Genomic DNA, 24,853 nt, shown 5'->3' on the forward strand with positions numbered 1-24,853 from the left:
AAATGATTTTCCAGACTTAAAAATCAAATACTAATGGAATTGTCCATAAAGTTACTATAGAAACACTGGATAGTCAATAATAAAGGATTTGGGGGATGCATATTAAAGAGTGAGATACTTCTCAGTTCAATTTAACTGTAGGAAATTCCTCTGACTGAATTTTTAATGCTTTTATTTCTCATGTATTTATTAAAATAAACTGTAATTAAACAGTAAGATAGCTACTAAAGGAGTTTAAAACATTTTTGATGGAAAAAAAGAATCTGACATCTAATATTAAGCAAATGCTAACTTACCAAAAAAATTGTCTGAAGGAATCAGTGGCCATTTTAAGCATGTGATGACATTCACCTTTTTTACTTTGTAAATTATACTCTATTTCACAGTAAGAGGTGGGGGAAGGTCTAAGGCTGCAACTTTGGGTAGTTACAAGAAAATTATGTTAGTTTAGGTCCAAAAGTTGGTCTGCCTTGTATTTTTGCAGGAAGTTTGGATTAAATTGTGCTATACCAAAATTACAGTTCTGAAGAGAGCTGTTTGTCAGAGGCACATAAAGCTGCTTCTCTGTTGCTCATTAATCAAGGGCTAAAGTTGGACTGTTCGTGAGTTTCTGCTGTTAGATTTGAACAAGATACTGCATATGGTGGGAAAGATGCTTTCTAATAAATGGCAGTAACCCACAATACTTTGGCAGTCTTCCTGTAACTGATATCGAAAGTGCTCTGTGTGTATCTTTCACATTGCAAAATCGGTTTGGAGCAGAGATCTTTCTCTGTCCTTGTGCTTTCCTTTTGAAGTGAGCAACAGGTGAGTGTGACACTCAGCTCTCATTAAACATGATGCTTCTTTATTTACTTCGAACCCCCACCACTAAAAGGTTGAAGTCACATACATCAAGCTAGTTTTTGAAGTTGGCACTTTGGTGTGTTGATAACTAAATAAAGGATCACCTGGTGGGAGACTTTGATTGCCTGTCAAGGCCAATCAGGAGTCACTGGCAGAGAAAACACTTATTCCAGCAAAGTATTCCTAGTGTAGATGTGGTCAAGTAATCACAAAGACCCTGTGAGATGAAAAGAGCCTCCTTGCAGGGTACTGTATTTGTTAGCAGGCATGGAGACAGTGCTTTTGCTATGACTCATCTACCATTCTGGGACTGCCTTATTCAAAGGATAAAGGTGGACTTACTCTTCTTCTTGCTCATTTGATGGCAGGGTACAAAATGCATTTTTAAATCATGTCTTCCAATATGATAATAGTGATACTTTAGGAATGATCAGAAGAAGGAAGTAAACATCTTACCTTCATTCTTAAAGCAAAGCAAAATGGTCATGGGCAGTGAATGCAGAAGGAAGTCACTGCTGGCAGTTTTCTTCCATAAGCATTGAAAAATAAGGTAGGTCACCTTTGAGTGGTGAATATTTGCATTTTGGAGCTCCAACCAAAGCTCCAGATTGGAGGCCTCACATATATTGCTCCAAAGTCACAGGGGATACAGAATTCTTTTCTTTCTAACCTATGAACAGGTATGTTTTCTCCAGATTGAACAGTATTTCTCTGTGGTCTTTGTTCTTTACTGAAATTAAAAGTTAATTAGGTTTCTTATGATGATACTGTGCTTTCTTTTTGTTTTGAGCCTGCTGCAAAACCAGCATTCTGCTTTCATCAGAAATTCAGTAGCTTGGCTGAATTTTAGTTCAGCTACTGCTTAATGAAATTTGATTACTGTTGTATAGGAGGCAAAGCACTCATGAAGGATCAAGTGTCAACTTGTTTAAACGCTGCAGAAACTTCAAACAAAAAACACTGTCCCTATCTGAAATAACTTTATGGTGAAGAACATGTTCCAGACAAATGCTGTTTTAAGTCTTTCAGGAATGTGTAGGGAGGTAGTGAACTGACCCCCTCCATGATGGTTCCCAGGTAGCATCGTGAAAGGCAAGGTGACTGAACTTCTGCCACGTTGCTGCAACACTTTGTAAAGTCATGGGCAGAAAAATTAGACATCATTATGGATCAAGCCTGGCTTGCTGGCAATTTTGGCAGCCCACACTCTACTGCTAGTGTGGATTTGTAATGTCATGATCTAGACACAAATAAACAACACATGTTATTTTTATTTATAATTTGTGTCATGATCTAGACACAAATTATAAATAAATAGTGTAGCAGAACTTGGGAGCTTTTTTCCTAATCTCTCTTCATTATTTTATTGTTACTTTAGGCCACAGGTAAGCAATCAAAGCTTCATTACAGTATTTATTAAAGGACTGCTGCAGTGCAGGAAAGTTACATATTATTACTGAAATCTACCTTTTTGTATTGAAAAAGGAGCATGTACAAGAAAGCTGCCATTGCCTTTAGCAATTATTTGTTTGAACTGTCCAGGCGAAAAATTACCTAGAGACTTCATGGAGATACTTGCAGATTATGGCAGCCAAAAGGTGAAGGTGAGAGGTGGAATATCTTAGACATTGTCACTGTTTCAATTCCTCTTTGCTGATGAAGACAGTTTCTTTTCTTGGTGAGAAGATAGATGAAGTGGAAAAATCTATAAAATATTCTCTATGACATTGTGACTTCACATTAAAGGGGGAGTGGTGGTTGCAAACATGTTTGAGTGCATAAACTCTACACTGCATTCTACCCTGTTAGAATGTGAAAAAGGAAGAATATGTGTGGATTTCAGTGGATTCCAAAAATTTTTTTTCCACTTAGCCATTTTTCTCTGGCTTCTATGTTACTTTCAGAATTATTTGCATAATGTCATTTTCTCTGCTTGGTTTAATAAAAATTAAATATAAGCACAAATTTTAAATTACTTTTGAGATAATAGTAAAATCTGGTTTGCTCAGAGAGTAAATTACCATATAAAGAAGGGAAATAGAAGTGGGAAAAATGTAAATGGGGAGACAAAAAACTTGGGCTACTGTGAAAAGTGAATGCTTTGCATTTAGGTCAGCCTGTTTTAACTTGTACATTGAGTCAAAATTCAACCAGCTTTCAGGTACTGTAATGAAATTTTGAAGTTGACTGTTCTGAACTAGAGAAACATTTTTGGTTACATGGATTGACAAAACATTTGTGAAAAACAGTGTACAGACACTTAAAATAACAGACTGTCCCTTATTCCAGTTCTGTTATGTAATTTAGTACATAACACAACTGATGACAACTGAAGTTATCTATTATCTCTAGAGCAACTTTACTATAAACAGCATTAATACTTCTGGTTGTCAGAGTAATATACTTCATTTTTGCACTTTAGATTCAGCTCTTGATGTGAAAATATATCTTTTTTTTTTTTGTTCCCTGTTCTATCAGCGTGTATGTCAATCAAGCAGGTGATGAACATGTGCCTGCTGGGGGTTATATTTGAGATCATCAACTCATTTCATGTAGGCTTCTAAACAGATGGTTTCTTTTGGTCCCCAGAAAGATAATGTGGATTTGAACTGCTGATACGAGTGTGAAAGAATCTGTTTATATATTCCAATCTCCTCATTCTAGCTTCCATCTATGAAAATTTTAAAGGCACAGATTTTATTCTGTATGAGCGAAGCATATGAAAAATCACTGCACTGGATTAATAAGTAATTAGTGAAATTTCCTTCAATTAAAACTGAACACACAAGCCTGCAGCCTTGCATATTGAGCACATTCTTTAAAGCAAAGTAGGCACCAGAATAACTTGAGACAGAGCTATGATATAAAATTCTGCAGCATACATTACTCTGATAGTATTTGAAAATGTTTTCCTTTTTACACCTTTCTTTTTCTGAAGGTTTTTTTAAGGTTTTCTGGGTTGTGTCTTTCACTAGAATTTGTTCAGTTCCTCATCCATTTAGCAAATAAGGAAATAGCTTTATATTCAGAACAGAAATATCCTGCCTAAATGATTTCTATAATGAAAATGAAATATGAGAGTCATTTCATGGATTTTGGTAAGAATGAGAAACCTCTTATTTCCATTATGAATATTCTTGCTATCCAATGACAGATTTAAGGTACGCACTGTGGATCACATTTTTCCCTCTCTCTCCACAAGTGATGTATTACACTTGAATCTTACTTCTGCTGTTTGACTTGCTTGTACTCCTGGAAAGCCATGGTCAGGATCTACACTCTTAGTATATGTTGCTGGATGCAGTGTAGTGTAAAGACATCAGGGATAGATTTAAATAAAATATTTTCTCTCTTTCATTCTCTTTCTTTGTCTTTTTCTTTCTTTCTTTCTCTTTCTTTTCTTTCTTTCTTTCTTTCTTTCTTTCTTTCTTTCTTTCTTTCTTTCTTTCTTTCTTTCTTTCTTTCTTTCTTTCTCTCTCTTTCTCTCTTTCTCTCTTTCTCTCTCTCTTTCTCTCTCTCTCTCTCTCTCTTTCTCTCTCTTTCTTCTCTTTCTTTCTTTCCTGTCTGTCTTCCCATAAAGTATTGATTCTCCTTAGTCATCCCTAGAAAACATGTTTTTAATGGTGATCATCTCCTTTCCTCCACATCTGGCTCTGTTCTTCTCACTATTTTCATTTTCCTTTCCTGAAAGAATTACACAACTAATGGGCAAAAGGGCTTCAGACATACAGTTGTTATTCAAGTAAATTTGACCTCACAGGCTAGACCTAGCCATCCAGCTTTCCCTGTAGATATCCTAAGGTTCACATTAGTGAAACAGTATTTTTGTCTCAGGATGGAGTGAATCAGGAGCTGCTGCTTCCTTAGTTACCTTTAAATTTAAATGATGACATGTTAGTTGCTCATGCTTTCTGAATGTCAGTCTAGCTAGTATCACTTGTCAGAATGGTAAGTAAAAGAATATGCTGCTGCATCCTGTGCAATTTGAGTACCTGAGGTGACCTCCATACTTAAGATTACTGCTTGTCTTTGGTTTAAATTTCTCTGTATGTCATTGTTAAGCACACTTGATTCTCTGGGATACTACAAGAAGCAGCCTGGAGGTGCTACTTCTGTCAATAATTGTAGAGTACTGACAACTGTAGTTGGGGACGTCTTCAAACTATCTGTCTTTTTTTGAAATGTATTCTTTCTGGTAAGCTGGTTCATTCCCATAAAAGACATGAACTAGACTTGAGAGTCTTTCCATTAATGAGTTTTCTGGGCTGTGCAGAATAGCTATTAAGATGAAAAAACTGTGACTTGGTACAGTTAAATTAGATTTGTTACTACTCACAAGTGAACTCCCTCGCAGTAGCTGGAGCGAGCTTCTGAAACAGATGAAGAAAACAGAGCATGAGGCACACAGCAATTTTTCATTGTTATTGCAGGTGACGTATCTAAACTGGCAGTATGCAGGAATAGGAAGGGCATATAAATTAGAAATAAGAATTTATTCTGACTTTTTCAAAAGCATCAACAGAAGTAAGAAGAAGAATGAACTGCAGTGGGATGTGTGAATGAACATCTTCATCATCTTTAGGTAGTTATCTTTCAATGCCAAAAAGAAAAAGAAAAAACGCACTGGAGAGAAAAGTAGTTTTGCACCTTTGTTCTGCAGCAATCCAAAAATCAAATACGACATTCCTGGAAAATCTGTACAAACTTGTTGTAGTCCCTAATATCATGTGCATATTACAGTCATTTTTCATTTTGAAAAGAATGAAATTACTAACAACCATTTCAAGGAAAATATTTTTCACAGTGGACTGGATCTTTCTGTTCCAAGGGTATTCTGAAAATCTTTTCCATTGCATGGTAGATTCACTTGACACCTTCTGGGATGTTTGACTGCCATGGTAGGGGACTCCTGACAAAACTGGGAAATGGTGAACATACATACCCTCACTTTCTTTAAACTACCTAATTGTAACTGAAATGAGGCTTCTGTAGCACAAACACTTTGTGATATAAATGTGTCATTAGAGCACAAATAGGTTTGTATAAAGTTAGTAAATGGATTTTTCATTAATTTTCTTCATTGTAAATGGGGAAAAGGATTTTTCCTCATCTTGTCATTAACTTTGTACTAGGTGGGCACAGTCATCATGTAGTGAACTGGTACAGTAGTCACATCATCAAAGACCCATCTGTTCTGATTAACACTTCTTATAATCCTATCATATAAAGCGGTTTTTTGGGGGGTATTTACCCTGTTCTTAGTATATATGGAGGCAGTCTCTCTAAGCTTGCTAGTTAGCCCCCTGCTTGTTCCTGAAAAGGTTTTACTTTTCAGTGTATCAGACCTAGACAACAAAGAAATTGTGGCCAAGAAAGTAGTAAAGTTTCCCCATTGCAAGTGTGAAAAATAAGATATGTTATCACAAGTTGAAGCAATTTTCTTCCTTTCTGCAGTGTTGTCCTTTCCTCCTTTTCTTAAATACAATTATTTTTCCAAACAAAAGGGAAAATATCTTTGTTTGTTTGTTTACTGTCATGGTAGAACCTAAAAATCGTAGTTCGGATTGTAACTGCTTCTGATAGTGGATGGGATGTAAATTTGTCCAAGTGAACCTGGAAGTTTCACAGTAGGGGGAGAAGCACGAGGCCTGGCCTCAAGTGGCTGCCCTCCACAGTGTCCCAGGGCAGCCACAGTGTGCTGGCCACCACTGTCCCTGCCAGGGGCACTCCTGCTCCTGGCACACACAGCTTGGGGGGGTTCTGCAAGCAGGGCACTGAGAGCAGAGCAGGGAAGGGGTTTATTGAACATGCAGGTTACCACCTTTGCCAGAAAGATGGGAAGTTGAAATAGGGATGGAATGCTTCAAAAGTGGGGTTTTTGCCACTTCACAGTCTAATGACTGTGGAAGAGGTCTCGGCAACTAAATTTGCTGGACAAATTCCTTAAACTTGCATCTCAGAAGCTCAAAAGACAGTACGGCTTCAAAGAATAACTAGACAGAGTTTCTCTTAAGACCTGCAGCTTGAAATCAATGTGATGGTTAAGTCTTGTTCTGATTTCTTCTATTAATACAACTTGTCTTAAAAAGTGTTCAGTCAATCCATGATTCCATATTTGTATCATCAAATTGTACCCTTTGTACTCTCATCTGTTGTTTCTTCAGTGCAACTATAAGCAGCCTGACAAGATTAAATAATATCACACAAGATTAAATAATATAATAACAACTACTGCTTCCTAAAAATATGAAATAAGAATTGACAATTTCATCAGTTTTCCTGAAGAACTTTTAAAATTGCACTTAATCTAAGCAGTCTTTTTTTCCTGCCAGATACTTGCATGTAGTGTCAGATTGGCTGTTTATATATATACAATATTTTTGTCCCTCTCTTTTTTTTTTTTAAATAACCATAATACCTTTCCCATTGAATGGCACTGAAACAATATTGCACAATATAAGCAATTAAAAATAATTGCAAAGGCTTGAAAGCTACAGTCTAGCATGTAAAGGTCAAATTATAAAGCTTTTGCTTCACCTTCCTTAGACAATGGAAACTTTTACTGCAGTTTTTACTTTGCACTTCCTGACTCAAAGCACATGCAGGACAAAATGGAGCAGATAACTGTGTGCCAAATCTGTATCTTTGATTGCATGTGGTTGTCAGTGGCCGGGGTAAGTGTTATGTGTAAGCAGTGTGAGCATACTGTGCTGATATGTGACTCCATTCTGTGTTCTTGATTTACCTTGCTTGGATGCAGTGTCAACTCACCTCAGAAATCCTAACCCAATATGAAAAAGTTCTTTTACAGGCAGTATTAATTACTGCTGTGTATTTCTGAGAGATCTGATTGCACCTTGTCAGTACAATGTTGCAAGGATGTTCTGACCGTTCTCCAACATCTTCATTTTCTAAAACATTTACACACCTTTGCAATGCTGGGAAATGTTTTTTTTTCTAGCTATTTTGTTTCCATAGATTAGATTTTGTTGCACCACATTCCTGGAGCATGGAGGAGATCAGACAGCAGAGCTGGCTTGACATATTTTAATATGTGAAGCGTGAAGGTGAAAACTGCAGTCAGCAGTGCCAGTCAAATGGATTAATGCTCTTGCTGAAATTGGAAAAAAAATTACTAGGGCAGGGTAAACTGATCGTTTGCAGTATATTCTTTTAAATGATTGATCCCTATCCTCTTAATTTTGATGATTAGAGAAATAAGGACTGGGATTCATTTTGTCCAGTTGTAGATGCCTATTAGTCGGGTGTACGTTTGCAGTACAGATCTGAGCTGGTTTTACAGCCACCAGATAAGCAATTAATCTTATTTTAATTCAACCTCCATTATAGGATAGGATGACTCATCTTCTGAGGGAGCTGTTTCTTGCTGTTGACTGTGAAGGAACATAGTGTCTGTCAATTAAATTAGGGCAGATGAACCTACCACAGCTTGCTGTGTACATCTCTTGAAAATATAAGCTAAATCTGAAACTCAAAGTGCTTAAGGGAAATGCGGAAGTAGTTCACAGAAGTGGAAGCAGGAAATCATTTGGTGGAGCTGTATGGTAGTGAATAACTGGTAGTGAATCAAAACTGCTTAATGATTATAGTTACAGTTTTGATTTTCTAACAGTTACCTAGTTTTCCCTAGTGAACAGTGTATGTTGGGTTTTTTGTCAGAAGAAAAGGAAGATACTTGTCATCCTGTTAAGAAGATGGTTCAGTGAATGGGTCAGGATGCTTTTGCTGCATGGATGTATAATATTTTGGAAAAGAACGTGGGAATGTATCTGAAAAGTATACAATTATTTTCCTTGATTCTGAAACATAAAACCCCCATCTAGTGTAAACATTAACTCCTTGGGTCTTTCACCAAACCAAATAGAGATGTTACTTTAGGAAAATAAATCTTAGAAGGAAAAATTACTAAAAGTTTGCTTGCATGTTTAATGAAGATTAGTACTTAAATCACAATGATCCATTTTGTAAAAACTGGTGCCCAATAGTTACTTTAGATAATATCCATTTAATGTGTTTTGCAGTGGAAATTTTAAATAAAGACCGTTAAAATTACCTTTAAAATATTACCTTGCAGATTTCAGTATAAGAAATCTGGCTGCATGGTATGTGCAATATGACCTTATTCTTGTTTTTCATGGGAAGCAATTGGGCTGGTTACTGCAAAGCTGTGAGCCTGAGGGGATGACTTTGTGTCTATATGAGATCAATATCATAATTAGAGAAAAAACCTTCTACAATATGACATATCTTAAATTAATCTTTCAAAGTATTTTGTGAGTGGTTGGGGTTCCCAAATAATTTGGTTTCTCAACATTTTCTTCTCTTTAGAATTTTGATAAAGAAAGTTCATTAAAGAATTTGAAAAAAAAAACTATTAGGAAATGTCTGTGATGTGTGATAGTAGGAATAAAAAAAGGCAGCATTGATAGCACTCCGTGAAATCAATCATACTTATAATTTAATTTTTTTTTTCTTAATGCCTTCTCGGAGTGATTTTACAATCTCTTTAATTTTAGTTGCTCTTCTCCCTTTGTTTAGTTATCACTGGATTTTTTTCTAGACATTTTTCTCCTGCCCCTTTTCTGCCTTCTCTTTTAAATTTCCTAAACAGATTATGTATCAAGGTGAACTTTTGAACTTAATGTTCCTCAGTTGATTAGAAAATGGGTATAATAGGGAATCTCATTTTTACCAGTGATTTCATGAGACTAATTGAATAGCATCTTTCAGCTGGACATCCCAAAGTCCTTTGTAAATGCGAGTCAGTATTATTATTGTTCAACAAATGCCAGTAAAAGTGGAGCAGATAAATTTAGGTGTGCTCTTTGAAAAATGCTCACTTTTGGAGTAGGGTTCTGAGCCCTTTTGTCACTCCAGTTCTGGGCTGAGCTTTACCAAGTAACTGCCTTGAAGTTCCCTCTGAACTTGCTGACAGCTCTGGGAGCTCAGTATGCCTAAAAAACAGGAAAGGATGAGTAGAGAACAGTCACACGTTTAGGGAACGAGCAGATGAACTCAATACACAGGAAGTCTTCATCTCCCTGATTAGTCTTACCAGACAACTTTTTCATGGTACTGCCACCCTCAGATGCTTGACTGAGGATGTCATTAGAATGATGTTTCAGACACTTCTCTTTAAAGTCTTCACCAAAGTATTTTTCCTCAGGTGCCAAAGAACTCAGGCACACGTCCCTGCTTTTCTTTAAAGGCATGATGTAGAAAGGATCTTATGGAGTTTGATGGATGTAAAAAAGAATATGGCTTGTAACTGAGCCTTAAACATTTCACTTTTCAAGAAAGAGCTCTAGATGATTTAATTAGGAAATCAGATAATACTGTTACTTCTATTGCAGCTGTGATGATGCAATGGATTTTGGGTCCTATAAAAACAGTAGCAATGCCTGTGCCTATTCAGTTCAGCTTCTGTTGGGATCATTCAGAGGTTATTACATTTTAAGTTGAGCCAGAAACAGATACAATTTTTGTATTATTTGTTCTGTATTGCAACATAAAGTACAGTATGATTTTACGGTGCAAAGTATTTATAGCACCAATAATGATGTCTCTCACTTCATGTTCAGAGCACTCAGCCAGTTTGCAGTGCACCAGTTCCTATAAATCTACCATTTATCACGCTGCAACTTATGAAATACATTTATGTTCTTCCCTGGGTGGATGTGTGTGTATATAAATAACTAAAGCATGCACATCCAGAATCTTTGCAGAAAACTTTATGTTCTATGTTAGAGCTGAAATTTTGATGTGATGGGTAAGAAAATCTTTTTTGTGTAAAAAGTTAATTAAATATTTTTTATTCTAAAAATTCTTGTCTCTTGAAAAGAGAGAGAATTTATAAAGATAATGGACAAGCTAAAATACTCAGTAATTAAATCTTCTCTTTTCATCTAAGTTGTTTTATACATTTATTTGTCATTTTTGGGTGACTTGTTCAATGTGAAAAACCTTTCATTAACTGCTGTTGCTTCCCTTGTCTCTAGCTAATATGTAATAGCAAGCAATTATTATTCTTTCCAGATCATTAGAGGAAATACACCCCTCTTTTAAGCGGTATTTGGATTTGAAGGTATTAATGATTACCGAATACTTTTTAAAATATGAGATGATAAACAAGGGGTCTGATCCGTGTTCAGTCCTCTGTCATGAGACTGTCACAGTAAGCACTTTCTTCTAAAGAATATTATTGCAAATACTATTAAATATTCTTTTTTAATTCATACATAATACATATTATGCTCTTAAATACATCAGGATATCTGGTGTATAGAATATACATAAGATTTCTTCTGTGTGCTATATGCAGCAAAATTTAAGAAACTGATTTGATTTTCCTACTCATATCTGGTTCGCTTACTTTGCTAATTTTTGTGTTTACTTATGTTTCCAGTACCTAGCAATGAAGCAGCCCAAATACTACAAAGGATATGTTTTAAGATTTAAGCTACATACAAAAATAACCCTGTCAAAAAGCCATTGTGACTAGAAAACATCTAACCTGCTGGTCTAATGCAGGGTGAAAACTAATTTCACCTGATTAAGAAATAGACTCAGGGAGCATGTGGGATCAGTGAGATCCCACATCCATGTTTCTACCACATCGTGTGCTCACCTAAAGCTGTGTGCTTCCACAGGTTCATTACTGAGACACACACCCCTGCCCACCTCTGAAATGGCGCCTTACCCTGTGATTTCTCTTCTCCAGAGTTCTCACCATAGTTTTACTGTTGTGGCCCAGCTCTGCCCTAGTTTCTTACTGCAGAATTCAGAATTGCCCATTCCCAGTGTATTCCTATGGCTATGTTAGGCAAATGGCTTCCAATTTAATGAACATTCACATAAAAGTATTTGGATTTAAGAAAATTTGATGGAATCTGTTTCAAGGTTTACATTCTTTTATTAAAAAATATTGGGGATTTCGCTATTATTTTCTTTCCAAAAAGATATTGCGGAAGAATAAGGACATAACTCCTTTGGAGACTTTGTAATGCAGTTAACTTTTCATAAATTCTTGTGTCTTCCTATGCAAACAGAAAAATAAGTTTTGAATATTTTAAGCAAATTAATTAATATAAGATTAAATCTAGCTAAATAATGAAAGGAGCAAGCTGTCACCTCTTTGAGTGTTAATCTCCTGGTGATAATACCTCTTTTTTAACTTTTTTTTTTTTTACATAATATTCTTAGTGTAAAATAGGTGCCCCCCATCTGTCCTGGTGTGGTTTTAACTGCTGCTGGCTGTGGCAATTTCTGAGAGTGTTTGGGGACACCTTTCTGTAGAGCATCCCTTCAAAGGAATGATGTGTCAGTCAAAGCCAGGTGCATGCAGGTGCACTAGAGAAAGGTGTTTACTCATGTGTTTGCCTCATCATCACTCACTACTGACAGTCTCATTGTGAGATTAAAAGGTTAGCAGCTTAAAGTTCAAAAAGAGCACATCATCAGATGAATAGACTGGGAACTGGAACAGTTCTCTCAATCTTTATTTTCATATTGTTGCTGGTGATTATATTTGCAAGTTTGCTGTTGGTAGTGGTCTGTCACTACATAATAACAAAGGGGAAAAAATTTAAAGAGAGGCAGGCAGTATCATGTCTTGATAATACCTAAATTATAGGAAGTAAAGAAATAGTTAATTCAAGCAGTTTAAATATTTTTGTATTTGGATGGAATAGTATCAATCAAAAGGTTAGAAAATATGACTGTGTTGATATGTAAAGTTTGTATGTGCTCTGTGTTTGATTTCCAGGGAACACTGAGGTGGTGAGCTTAAAAATCCTCTAATAGAATAATTGCTATGTTCTTAAATATGCAGCTTTGCACTTGCATGCATGGGTCTAATGTTGCAACCAGGATATGAGTCCCTTTTGCTGACATTTTCAGTGAAAATTGAGGGATTTCAGGCTCCATTAGAAATATTATTGAGCACCACATAATCAGTCTATTAAAACTGCTTTGTCTGTAGAATTATTTTTTCCACTATTTCTAAGAAATTATTTACCATTTGTATAAAAAAGTATTAAATTATAACCTTACCACTCTTGCTGGAAATCCTAGGCCTGATATTAGTCTAAAGTTTTGCTTATTAAATATCCCTACCACTTGTGAATGTCACCAATTCCATATCAAAGTAGTTAATTCCATGGTACTACATCTATCTCTAATATAAAAGCTTTATCCTGACTGTTCATGAATTTTGAATTTACAAACAGGAAAGATGAGAGGATTTTCATGTAAAGAGTTATCTTTTTTAAGAAATTTTTTTCTGCAGTATATTCCTAGGAGTTTGTTGAGTTTAGAACTGCTTTCTGTGGCTCTGCAACCCCTTTACTTTGCATTTCTCAGTGTTAAAGACCCAGTGTGAGGTATTTTGAACATTCTATGAAATTCACTTACTTGGTGTAACTTTGCAATAGATTTACTACCATTCTGCTAGGTAGAATTTCAAAGTATTTGCACTTTTTGCTTTTACAGATAATTAGGCAGGAGTTCAGCTCTTGGGAAAGAAGAACATAATGTTTTGCAAACATAAGAGAGCTAACACAGAAATGCCTGAAGTTCAGAGTGTTTGAGGAAAAGCTTATTGGATGCTGATTTTCGTTATGATGAGTATTCTTATTACAATCTTTCCTCTGTCTTAAAACTACCTTTAATTATGGTTCTCCGGCTAACTCCTGCCACTTGCATGTTATCACTTAGAGATTAGTCTTCACATGCATGTTTAGAGTTTTCTAAGTTAGATCTATTTTGACCCCATTGTGAAGGATACTAAGCAATAATGGTTCAGGGAGCTTTTTAGAATTGATGGCTTTGATTGATTGATTGATTGAGTCTGTGGCAGTTAAATTGGAGCTGAAGCCAGGTGTGTTTGTGAATACTTCTGTTCTGTATGTGAGGATAAGCAGGTTGCCATACTCACATTGTATTGTAATTATGCAATTCTTTCTACTTCCAACAGTGACTAAAGCTACTGATGCTGGAAATCTTGAGTCAGTACACTGGGGTAACAGGTAGCTAAATATTTTCAAAGGATTGGCAGAAGAACTCTCTGGGTTTTTAATATCGATTTTCATTCTACCTTGGAGCACTGGGAATGCTCCAAAAGCTTGTGGGAGTAAAGGTCATACTAATATTTTTTTTTAAATGGCTGAGGTAACCTAGGTGATTATAAGCCTGACATCAGTCTGACATCAGTCTCCGTCAAAATAATGGAAATGCAGGTGTGGGACTTGAATAATAGAGGATTGAACTCTACTGAGGGAAGCAATGTGTTTTATAAGCTCAGCCATTAAAATAGAAGAAAGACAGCTCAAGGTAAAGAAAGAGGGGTGCTACACAGAAAAAGCATTCAGGTGCCCTAATGGGCAATAATAATGGATATAACAGAAGTTTTTCATCCAGAACAGTAGCCAACAAGAGTTAATGTAATCACAAAAGGTGTGAACAGGGCAATATAGAATAAAACTAAGGAGATCGTTTTATCTCTCAGCTCTGTGCAGCTAGAGAATACAAAGCCTAATCTTATTTCCCACTATTCAGCAAGGATGTTGGAAACCTGATGTCCTTAAGAGCCACAATACTTGTTAGAAAATGTTCTGTATGGTGATATATTATCTCAATGAGTTTTACTCAATTCGCTTAGAAAACAAAATCATTACAGGAAGACTTGAGATTAGTCTATAATTGTGTATGTGGAGAACAGAAAACTGAAAACTGAAGGCTTAAAACCTAGCAGACAAACAAGTTAGCAGATTAGCATTTGAAAGTAGGTGACTCATGCCATAAATAATGAACCATGGTGGCACCTGAACACAGCAATGGTGAATTTTTTAAGGAAGGTAGTTTATAAATCAAAGTCGTGATTCTCTAAGACTGAATCTCTGTTAGAAACAGGAATTTCTTCTGGGAACTCCCAAACCCTTTGTAATACTGCAGGTCAGACTGCATGGTAACAGTTGTCCCTTCTGGCTTTCCAACCTGCCTTGGGGTGTCAGCAAAGCAGGAATGGCTTTGATTGTGCTGACAGTAGGGTCTCAGAACAAGTTGTTGAGCTAGAACAGGGCTCTACAGACACTTGCTGGCCCGCGGGGAATACCTTCCAATTTGACTCCTGACCACAAGAATAATACTGAAAAGTCATGTTGTTTTTGCACTGACAGTAAGCACAATATTTCAATTTCAGCAATTCACTTTCAGACCCAAGAGTAAGACATATAAGAAATTTAAATCTGAGAAGGTCTTAGGTCTCTTCTCACTCACAAAGAGGGTTTTGCAAGTGTCAGCACCACCTTCTATAACACTTCCATTTACTTTAGTTTGGTTTCCTATGGGTAAATATCTCTACAGCTTTGCAGATGATCCCCCATCAAATCTTTCCACATGCTGTCTAGGGAACACCTGGTAATTTTGAAAGACTCATTTGGCATTAGCTTCTCTGTGCAGTTATTAGCCTGTAGTTTTAGAATAGGACTTTTTCAGTCATTACTATTTACATTACTTCCAGTAATGTTACTGTTAAAAGTTACTAGGAGTTCTTATTGATCAGAATATAACAATAATATTGAAGGAGTTATGAAGAGCAAAACTGAACACATTTTACTTCTCTCACAGATATATTTTGGTTATCAGAATAAGCATATTTTAGCTGAAATTAAATACTTTAATGTTTTTCCTTTTTAGCCTATAAATATGCTTTTTCTTTGAAAATGAATTTTAAATAGTATGATTGCAAGTATCTGCATAAATCTCTAAAAATCCATGCATAATCACAGAAAAATAAAGAACTCATAGCAGCTGTAAGAACAAATTACATTTTATTGTTCATGGTACAGAGATTTGCCAACATTTTCTTTAAATGAGAGACTTCAAGTACAGAGTACACATATCTCCTCCATTTAAAAAAATACTTTTATTGGAGTGTTTATTTTGTTTAATTTACCCTGTGAGAAAAATAGATATGTGCAATGTAATATTTGATTGTGCCTATGTGTTCATATTTCAGGACTTTCTAAATTAACCAGAATATATTGCAAGGTGTAAGTTAGGAATTTTTAGGAATTTTCTTTTGCCCTGTCTCCTTTTAGATCTTTGTAGGAATTCTTCAAGTGAACATGATCTCAAAAAGGCTGTGGTGAGTAAATGTGCTAAAGTAATAAAATATTCAAGACTGTTTCAAATTTGTATGGACTTTACTCTTCCACTCACTTTCTTGGCTCTAAAGTAAGAAAGCATAGTTGAATGAGTGATAGTATTAATCTGTCATACTAATTAAAAGGCATTTGAACAGTCTGCAGATTACTGTTGGCCTTGAGGCAAGAAAATCCATCAGGTGAGCACACTTAATTATCATTAATAGAATTCTACTTTTTATTATCTGAGTTAATTTTTTTGGTGTAAAAACCTGCTACAGCTAGGACTTTGCTCTACTGATGTCACTGGTGTAATGAGAGCATTCTGGCCCTGGTGGCAGGTCGAGGCTCTGCTGAAGCTGAGAGTAGGTGGGAATGTCAGGGGGACTGTAGGGATTCACACCACCTGGCCATAATGCCATCACATATGTGCAAGCTGGTGTGAGGTTTGCTCTGGCTGTTCTGCTGATACCGACAGGTGGGAGCTGTATGAGAATGAGGAATGTGAAGAGAATTCACACTTGCCCACATCTGGTTGTTTTTCAGCTCTTTTACACTTCTGCAGCAGGTGGACCTTCTGCTTGGGCAGTTTCTGCATTAATTATAAAAATTGCTTATGTAGATGTGTGAGAACATTGGCATCTTTATCTACTTTGTTTGTTCTCTTTATGGAACATGAACTTAATAGAGAAGAAAGAAAGAAGGAGAACCTTAAAAAGAACAGAAAACAAAAAGATAATGCTTAAGAAGAAATAGTTCTGCAGACTGAGTTTTTTCACTGTCATTGTGATTAATGAATGTTCCCCCCTTGATTTCAGGTTCTGCAGAAGACATATGTATAATTGCACATTTCAAGCAATTATCTGACTGGTTAAAAAAAAAGAAAAAAATTGAGTATAAACCACTATAAAAATGACTGTAGCACAGTAAAATAATTCCCTCATTACCCTACTCTAGTCTCTGAGTAGCTAACAGATTCTCTGTGCCCCAGAACAGGATGGCATCAGAAATGGATATTTATTGCCTGAGGATGCAAGACTTTATTCAGGTTCTTTAGCTCTTGTTGGTGATTCTGTTGTGGAGGAGACAGATAAAAAGTGCAAAGTAACAGTATTTCTGATGTTTTTGTCTTGGTTCCATTTGCTGATGGTGTTTGTTAGTAGAGAGAGAAAAGCTTAGTGGTTTACTGTTAGGATCACCAGTCAGAGCTGCAGGTCTGGCATAGAAATTGCAAAACCCATGATGACTTGCCTTAGTTGAATTGTTATAGAACACATGGAGCTATAGGATATGCTGTAGGATCCTTCATTTTCTCTTCAGGTTCTCAGCATTTGTCATTGATGCTCACAGAAGCTCTTGTCCATGTACTCTATGACCAAGCATTTAACGGGATATAAATGGATATCTCAGATGTATAAACCCTATGGAAGAAAACTTTTTTCAATGAAAGAAACTGTTTTCAATGTCTTATGATAGCTTCTGATAAAATATTGAAATCTTTGCCGTAGAATACTATTTGAAGCTACGGGAATAGTTGAGAAATCTAATGTACAGGAAATATGAAATCAGAACAGTGTTTTGGTTAACAACAGACTTAACCTTACCAGCACTGTTCGAAAAACCCTTCTCTGAGGCTCTCTGAGTCACAAAGCTGTGGAGGGCCAAGTTCAATTGTGTCTATAACTGTTGTGGGACAACTATGATCAAGTGACCTCATCTCCAGTCTTCTCTTCTTTTTCTGTCTGTAGGAGATACTCAATGGCTTCCTGACTCCATGTGATATATATCTATAAATACGTGGTACAGAGACTGCTTTGCTCACTTGAACTACAGTATACTTCACAAAAAAGGCCCTAATTCTTGTGGTATCTGTTCTGTGCAAGTAATTAAGAAGTTCTTAATCAACGGCTTCTTTGTATTAATTAATTTTTAAAAGTAATTACTGTAGTAAGTAGCTGCTTACTTGAAGTGTTATTAAAAATGAGAATATTTGTCAGAAAAGGCTGCCTGAAAATAATAAAATGGAGGGAGCAATGCAAGCAAAAATGAGAACAGAAAAGGTTGAATGCTGGAAACTATGATCTGAGTTACATATTTGATTCACAGTGGTAAATATTTAGCTTGAGTGATAAGGAAATGAAACAAACTTTCAACTGTGGTGTGAAAGGGAGTGCCCATCCCAGGGATGAGAAAGAGCACGTGGTTTTCCTTTCAAACCTAGTAGCAGCCAGCAGCCTGCTCTCTCACACAAAGTGGCCGTGTTTCTGCACTTTGTCACCCCATGGCAAGTCCCAGTGCAGTGTCATGTCCTTGTAGCTCGCTGTAACCTGTGTCTGCCCTGGGAATGCATGGCTCTGTTCCACTTAGCATCTGGCTTCTCACACCATTTCACTCTCCTTCCTGCCTGAATTAAAAGGGAAAAAAGAGGCTTCGTCACGTGTGTATCTCATGCTGTTTGTAGGCTGACAGGGTGGTCCAAGCCATTCATCAGTTCTCCTAAAAAGTGATGTGGAATTATGAAGAATTACATACATCTAGAGGGCCCAGGTAAACTCTGCACAGGTGTCCATGGTGTAATGGATGTGGGTGTGTACTGGGCAGGAACTAAGGGTGTGCAAAATCCTAAGACCTTTTTTACAGCATTGTGTAATGTTTCCAGAACAAAAAAGAAGTATCTCCCCATCCTTGCCTCTGTTGAATGTTTGCCGATAGATACAGAGATTATTAATGTTAGTTGATGTTCTTTGCCCCTTTATTTGTCCTTCATTGTTTCTGTCTGTAGCCTTACAGTTCCCTGCCACCAAGATGTGGAGAATCTAGTTTCTCCATCTTTGTGTTCACCAGTTCTCAAAACTCTGGGACTTCCTGTGAGCCAATACATTTTACTAATCCAGGATTTAGGTAAGGTAACAAAAGAAAATGGGTAGTTTAGATGGAGCTGTACTAATAAGTAGAACTGTTTCATAGCAGGAGCTCCTGTATGTTGAGGAGACTGGAGAAGGTTTGTGGAAAGTACCAATAAGCCCTTAAATCTGGTCAGTTCCTTACAGGCCTCCCCCCTGCTCCTTTTGATCTTGTATATCCAAAATCTTGCCTATTTCTCTATTACCTCAGCTTACCTCATGAAGTACATCTTCTCTCAATGCAGTGTTTGCCTGTCCATGCACTTTGTTAAACCACAGAGCCATAGCTTTGGGACTAACCCCTTAAACACTAGTGGTCAAGACAGGTACCCCAGGAGTATTTCCTTCTAGCAGTAATGAAATTTTTTTTGTCTTTATAACTGAATGCCTGGCAAATTATAAAATCATTTAGAAGACAGCTGTAGTTTTTACTAGAGATAAATTATTGTTCCTTGTTCTGGTGTCAGCTGTGGGATTGCTAGTTAGTACATTTTTCAGGTTTGACCATAGGGTGAGTGCTTTGCATGAAAATGAGCTGTGCCTTTTCACTGAAGGAACATACTCTGTTTCCAGAAGTTCTCTGCTGAGTCCTTACTTAGCACTGTACTTTTCTACACTTGTCTTGCATGCTTTGCTAGTCCTACAACTTACATTATTTTTATCTCTGTGCATAGGAATGTGTAGTTTCCTGAAGAAAACAACTGACTTTCTTCCATTATAAAGTACCTTGTCTAGTGTTCCTTGTGTTTCTTTATATTCATACCTATGTAATTGTTCAATAAGTATTCATATAAAATACAGATGAGCTTAAACATGACACACAGAGACAAGTTTCAGAAGAGAATAGAACCAGCCAAAAATAGGCTGATACTTTACCCCAGTATGAATAATGTGGAATTATGAATTTGCTTCAGATCTATAATAAAACATGTAATGTGGGGATTTTGTGTCTTCTTTGATATTAAAATGGTAACTTCTCCAAGTTGTATTACTTAAACAAAGTTGTGCATAAGAAATGTGTGGACTAAAATGAGCTCTGGACTGATACTGTAGTAAATCTCTAGTATTGCTTTGTACTCGAACACAATTTTGCTAATATGTGTTCTGTTATTATATGGTAATAATATATTACCTTGCCAGTGTAGTTCATTATATTATACAGTCCGTATCATCAATTTTAAGTTGTATTTGGATGTGCACCGGGACCCAGCTTAGCTGGAGATGGGGAATTAGCATATTGTTTCTTGGGGAATGCCCTTGAATGTGCTCCAGTAGCTGTCTCGTGTGAGACGTGAGCAGCATTGTTTACAGAAAGGGTGAAATTCTGTTTCAAGCAGTATGCAGTAATCCTGAGTTGCTGTGCTTATTTTAAAACCCCAGGAAAGCTCTTTGGGATCATTTTTCAGTGAGTAGCAAGCAGCAGTGGTGGGCAGGTTTGTCACCTGGGAAGTCAGTGCTAGGTCACGTACAAAGCATCTTGGTAGAGCTTCAAACAGGATCTGTATGGGAGGGAGGTCAGAATTTAAACTCTGGTTGTGGCTGAAGATACCACCAAGGAACGAAAAGTGAACCAAAGGTCTTTCTCTTACTTCTGTACAGACACTGAGGGCAGAGTGTGATGTGCTGAGGGAAGACATGGAATATAAATGGTCTCAATGTAAATTATCTAAATTTGGCTTTTTTCCCTCGTAGTTGTATTTGTTTTCAGAAGATTATTTCAAATTTAAATACAGATGTGACTGCCAATGTAACTGAATATTAAATACTTCCAAAAATCAACCTTGGCGTGGCCAACCAAGACAGACAGGCAGCATGACTTTTTATTAATATCTTATGCCAAAGAACAGCGTGCCACTTGCTAAAATGACTGGAACAAAATGTTGCTTTCTGGAACAAAGCTTAGAAATGAAGAAAATTGCAATCAATCAAATACAGCAAGATTAGTGGAACTTGGGTGAAAAATCCCACAGAAACCCAGGAACATAACTGTGTAACAATCTCCCATTACTGACCATTCAGCTCATGTGTAATCCCATTGTGAGGTTAGTTTCATTCTCATCACACTTTTAATCAGGACTATTGTGAGAATTAGAACTCCATTGAAATGTCTATGAACTGTTGTTTGAGGGCTTTTTTGTTCAGTATTTTTCCTACCAATTAAATTTGAGAATGTTTCCATCTGCATATAGTATAGCATATTTTAATATATTTACTTCTAGTAAATATATTTCCTTCTAGAAGGAAATATAAAATTTTTCTTTGGCCTTGGTAATGAAAGATGGCAATGCCAGGACCGCTGGTCCACATCGACATATGCCTTTGTACACCTAGGGCAAAGGCAGCCTATGACAGCAGATTTGGGTACAAGACATGAAACAAAAAGCTAATCATTCAGCTTGCTTTTATACTTACTTCTCACTTGATGAGGTCCTTCACTGTTGAATAAGTTATTTGAAAAATATTTTACTGTACCTTCACATAGATATGGCATCCTAAACCAGCTTTGCTACATGAATTTTGTAATAAGTAATATTGTCAGGAGCTGTTTATTTCCCATGTAAGAAGCAGCAGCTGTGTGTGCACCTATGCTTTTATGTATGTTAGACTGAATGGCCTTTTTTTGTTGCATATTACTACATGTTACATCTTCTATGCTGCATTTTCAGTATTTTTTCCTGTTTAAAAGTCGGCATCACACCTGGCGGGAAAAGAAGAGCAACTTGTAAAAAAATAATAATATGTTATTTTACTTCTTATTTTCTTCTTACTGTAATACAGTAACTATTTACTGGTTATGATTTTTCTTTTCTTAATTAAGAAAATATCTCTACCATTATAATCTCCTTGTGACCTATAGGCTCAGACAGAAATCAAAACCATTGTTGTTGAAACTGTAGCCATCATTTTGGTCTTTTGTCTTGAAAGTCAAGAGGGCAAAACGTCACTTAGCTTTATCTTTGTCCCCAAAAAGGTGAACAAGAATCATAAGAGCTGGGAAAACTGAAATTAATCTGATAAAATACATTAAGGCTCAGGTTCACAAGGCATTTTTAAATCTAGATTCAGTAGATATTAGCAATTCCTAAATGCTTATGTCAAGATGGGTCATAGTAATCTAGAAGGACAAATCACATTTCTAGTAATAGAGATTTTGGCAATTGCTGTGGAACAAAGGATGGTCTCCCCAACACCAGAATAATCCAAAATTACCATCTTGAATTAACTGTTGTTTACTTGGGGTTTTTTTCTTAAGGTGACTAGGGACAACTTCTCATGTCACTTTAGTAAATGTTATTGCACTGATTTCTTATTTTAATTACTCTTTGAAAAGAACACAGTGTTACAAAAAGTTATATGAACTTCTCATTCTTCACCAAATAATATGTAATATACTGTGATAGATTTTTCAATGAGTTATGTATGTATAAATCTGGATTTGTTCTATTGAAATCAATGTCATATTTCACTTTTTATGTTCTAGTGATATTTCTGGTGGAAGATTGTGGCCTGAATGTTTTTAGATAAAAAATGTAAAAGGAAACATTAAAAATAACATCTAGTATTTATATTCTCATAATCTCCTGTGGTTAAATTAAGTAAAAAAACAGTGAAGGGTTTGTTTCCTTTAAGTATGTGCTTTCATGGCTGTTAAGCTGATTTTGGAAGCATTGAGACCCAGTAAAAGTGCTTGTTTACTTCTTTCTATATTGCACAGAATTCTACAGAAGGTCTTTCTTTTTTGTCCTGCAGAATGTTTCTCTCATTTGAAATTTTATTTTTTGTTCCTCTGATAATTTTGTTTGCCTGTTCATTGTTGCTGAATTATGAATTTGTTAGGGTTGGAAAAGACTTGAGTCCCACCATTAACCTGGCATCACCATGTTCACCAATAAATTGTGTCCTCAACTGGCATATCCACATCTTTTTAACACTTCCCGGGATGGTGATTCCACCTGCTCCCTGAGCAGCCTGTTCCAGTGGTTCACCATCACTTTCAGTGAACAAACCTTTTCCTGCTCTCCAACCAGAACTTCACTGACACACCTTGAGACAATTTTGTCTCGTCCTGTCGCTTGTTATGTGGGAGAACAGATTGACCCTCACCTGGCTACAGCTTCCTTTCAGGTAGTCGTAGAAAGTAGAGAGCTCCGCCCATGAGCCTCCTTTTCACCAGGTTGAATATCTCAGAGAAGTCTTCCAGCTAATTCTTGTGTGGTGCATGTCTCCTACCTCCAAATCAAAGTAGCTCAAATAATTTCCATCACTTTGTTCATTCTGTTATGAAACAACAAGAATCCTTGTTTATGGGAAAAGTCTATATTAAAACAACAGTAAGTTTTAATTTATCTGTTCTATTTATCTGTTCTTGTCCATTCACTTTCATATGAATTGCAGTTCACTTTGGTAAACAACAAGCTACTGTTGTTTGCTTGTAGCTTTGGTGATAAGCTCTGTGTGAAGTGTGTGCATCTGTGTAAAAGTTCAATAAGGCATCCAGTGACTTCCACCATCTCACCAGATGAGACATCAAGTTTTGTGCTGTGACACTCTGGCCAAATGTAAAACAGATCCATCCATGAAAGTTCAGGGGGAACTTTTGCTCCTTGTTTACAACTTTAGTAGTAAACACAGATTTTTTTAAGATGTGTTCTGAGCTTTTATTAGGTATATTCTGTGTAAAAAAGCATACATTTATGCACATAGGTACATATTTATGTTTTTATTTGGTTTTTATATATAATTACTTAGTTATGCTTTTGCCTTCAAATATGAGAATTACAGCCACGATTTCATTTAGCCTTCTCAAGCATCCATATGTAGCTTAAATATTGTGAGGTTCTAGACTTGGTGATGTGAACACTGTGGCACCAAAATAATCTGGTATTCCAGCAATGTATCACTAGTCTGCAGGAACTTCTTAGTATTGCTATATTTATTATTTTATTTTTTGTCTCACTTAATCATCTGCCTAATGATTATGTATAGTATATTTTTCTCACTTCAAGTCCATTAAATCTGAAACAAATTTCTTTTGCATTTTGTAATACACCATATTGTTTTATATTGAAAGATAAATTTGAAGAAAAGTATAGCAATAAAATTTACCCTTGCAAAATTATTTAATCTTTTTGTATGGCTGAGCTGTAATAAATAACATTATTATTAAAGGTTAATTTTTGGAAGAGAGAGGAGAAGTTGGAGGAAAACAGTAAATACTGAAGTAAAATTAATCTGTCTTTGGGTTTTTTTATAAGTGGCTAGATGACTATGAATTTTGAAATTTCTTTCCTAGCTTAGAAAAACCAAAAGATGAGAGGGTTTTAAAATCTATTTTGAAAGATCATTTGTTGGTTAAACTGAGTCATAAGAATTTATATTTAGCTTTTAGGTTTTTCTTTTTGTAAATCAGAGGCAAGTCAAGAGCATTTAGATAAATGATGGAGAACCTGTCTGCTTATGACTGGTACTATTTATATTAAAGAAGAGCAACGCAATTGTTATTCAAAGTATGACATGCTGTCTAGTGAGATAATGAGATCCAATTGAATATATGCTAAACTTCTTCATCTCAGATTTTTTTTTTAAATAAATAATTTTTTTTTAAAAAGTGAGGTTCAGATGTAAGGCCATAGCATTCAGCAAAAGCAATACAAGACATCAGCATTCTCTGTGTGCTGTGGAAAGGGCAAAAAGAAAAGCTCTTCCTGTGGAAAGATCCATATGAAATTCTTTTTGGTAATGAAGGAGGAGTTAAAATTAACATAAATAATAAAGTGTAGTTGGGTGGGATCAGAAGTCTCAATGCTGCATCTGGGTGCAGGAAAACATAAATCACTACAGGTGTAATTATGAAGGTAATTGCAATGCAGCGTTAAGTAGTACCAAAAAATGAAAAAAAAAATGCAAAGGAAATAAAATCACGAGCAGCCAAAAGACAAA

General features: G+C 36.1%; 1 protein-coding gene across 5 annotated transcripts in view; it reads left to right on the plus strand.

Moving 5' to 3' along the window:
• Positions 1-24,853, plus strand: part of SYT1 (synaptotagmin 1) — a 330,603-nt gene that overhangs the window by 145,382 nt on the left and 160,368 nt on the right. The window lies entirely within an intron of this gene.

This window comes from Passer domesticus, chromosome 5 (genome assembly GCF_036417665.1).
Source record: "Passer domesticus isolate bPasDom1 chromosome 5, bPasDom1.hap1, whole genome shotgun sequence".
Lineage (NCBI taxonomy): Eukaryota > Metazoa > Chordata > Aves > Passeriformes > Passeridae > Passer > Passer domesticus.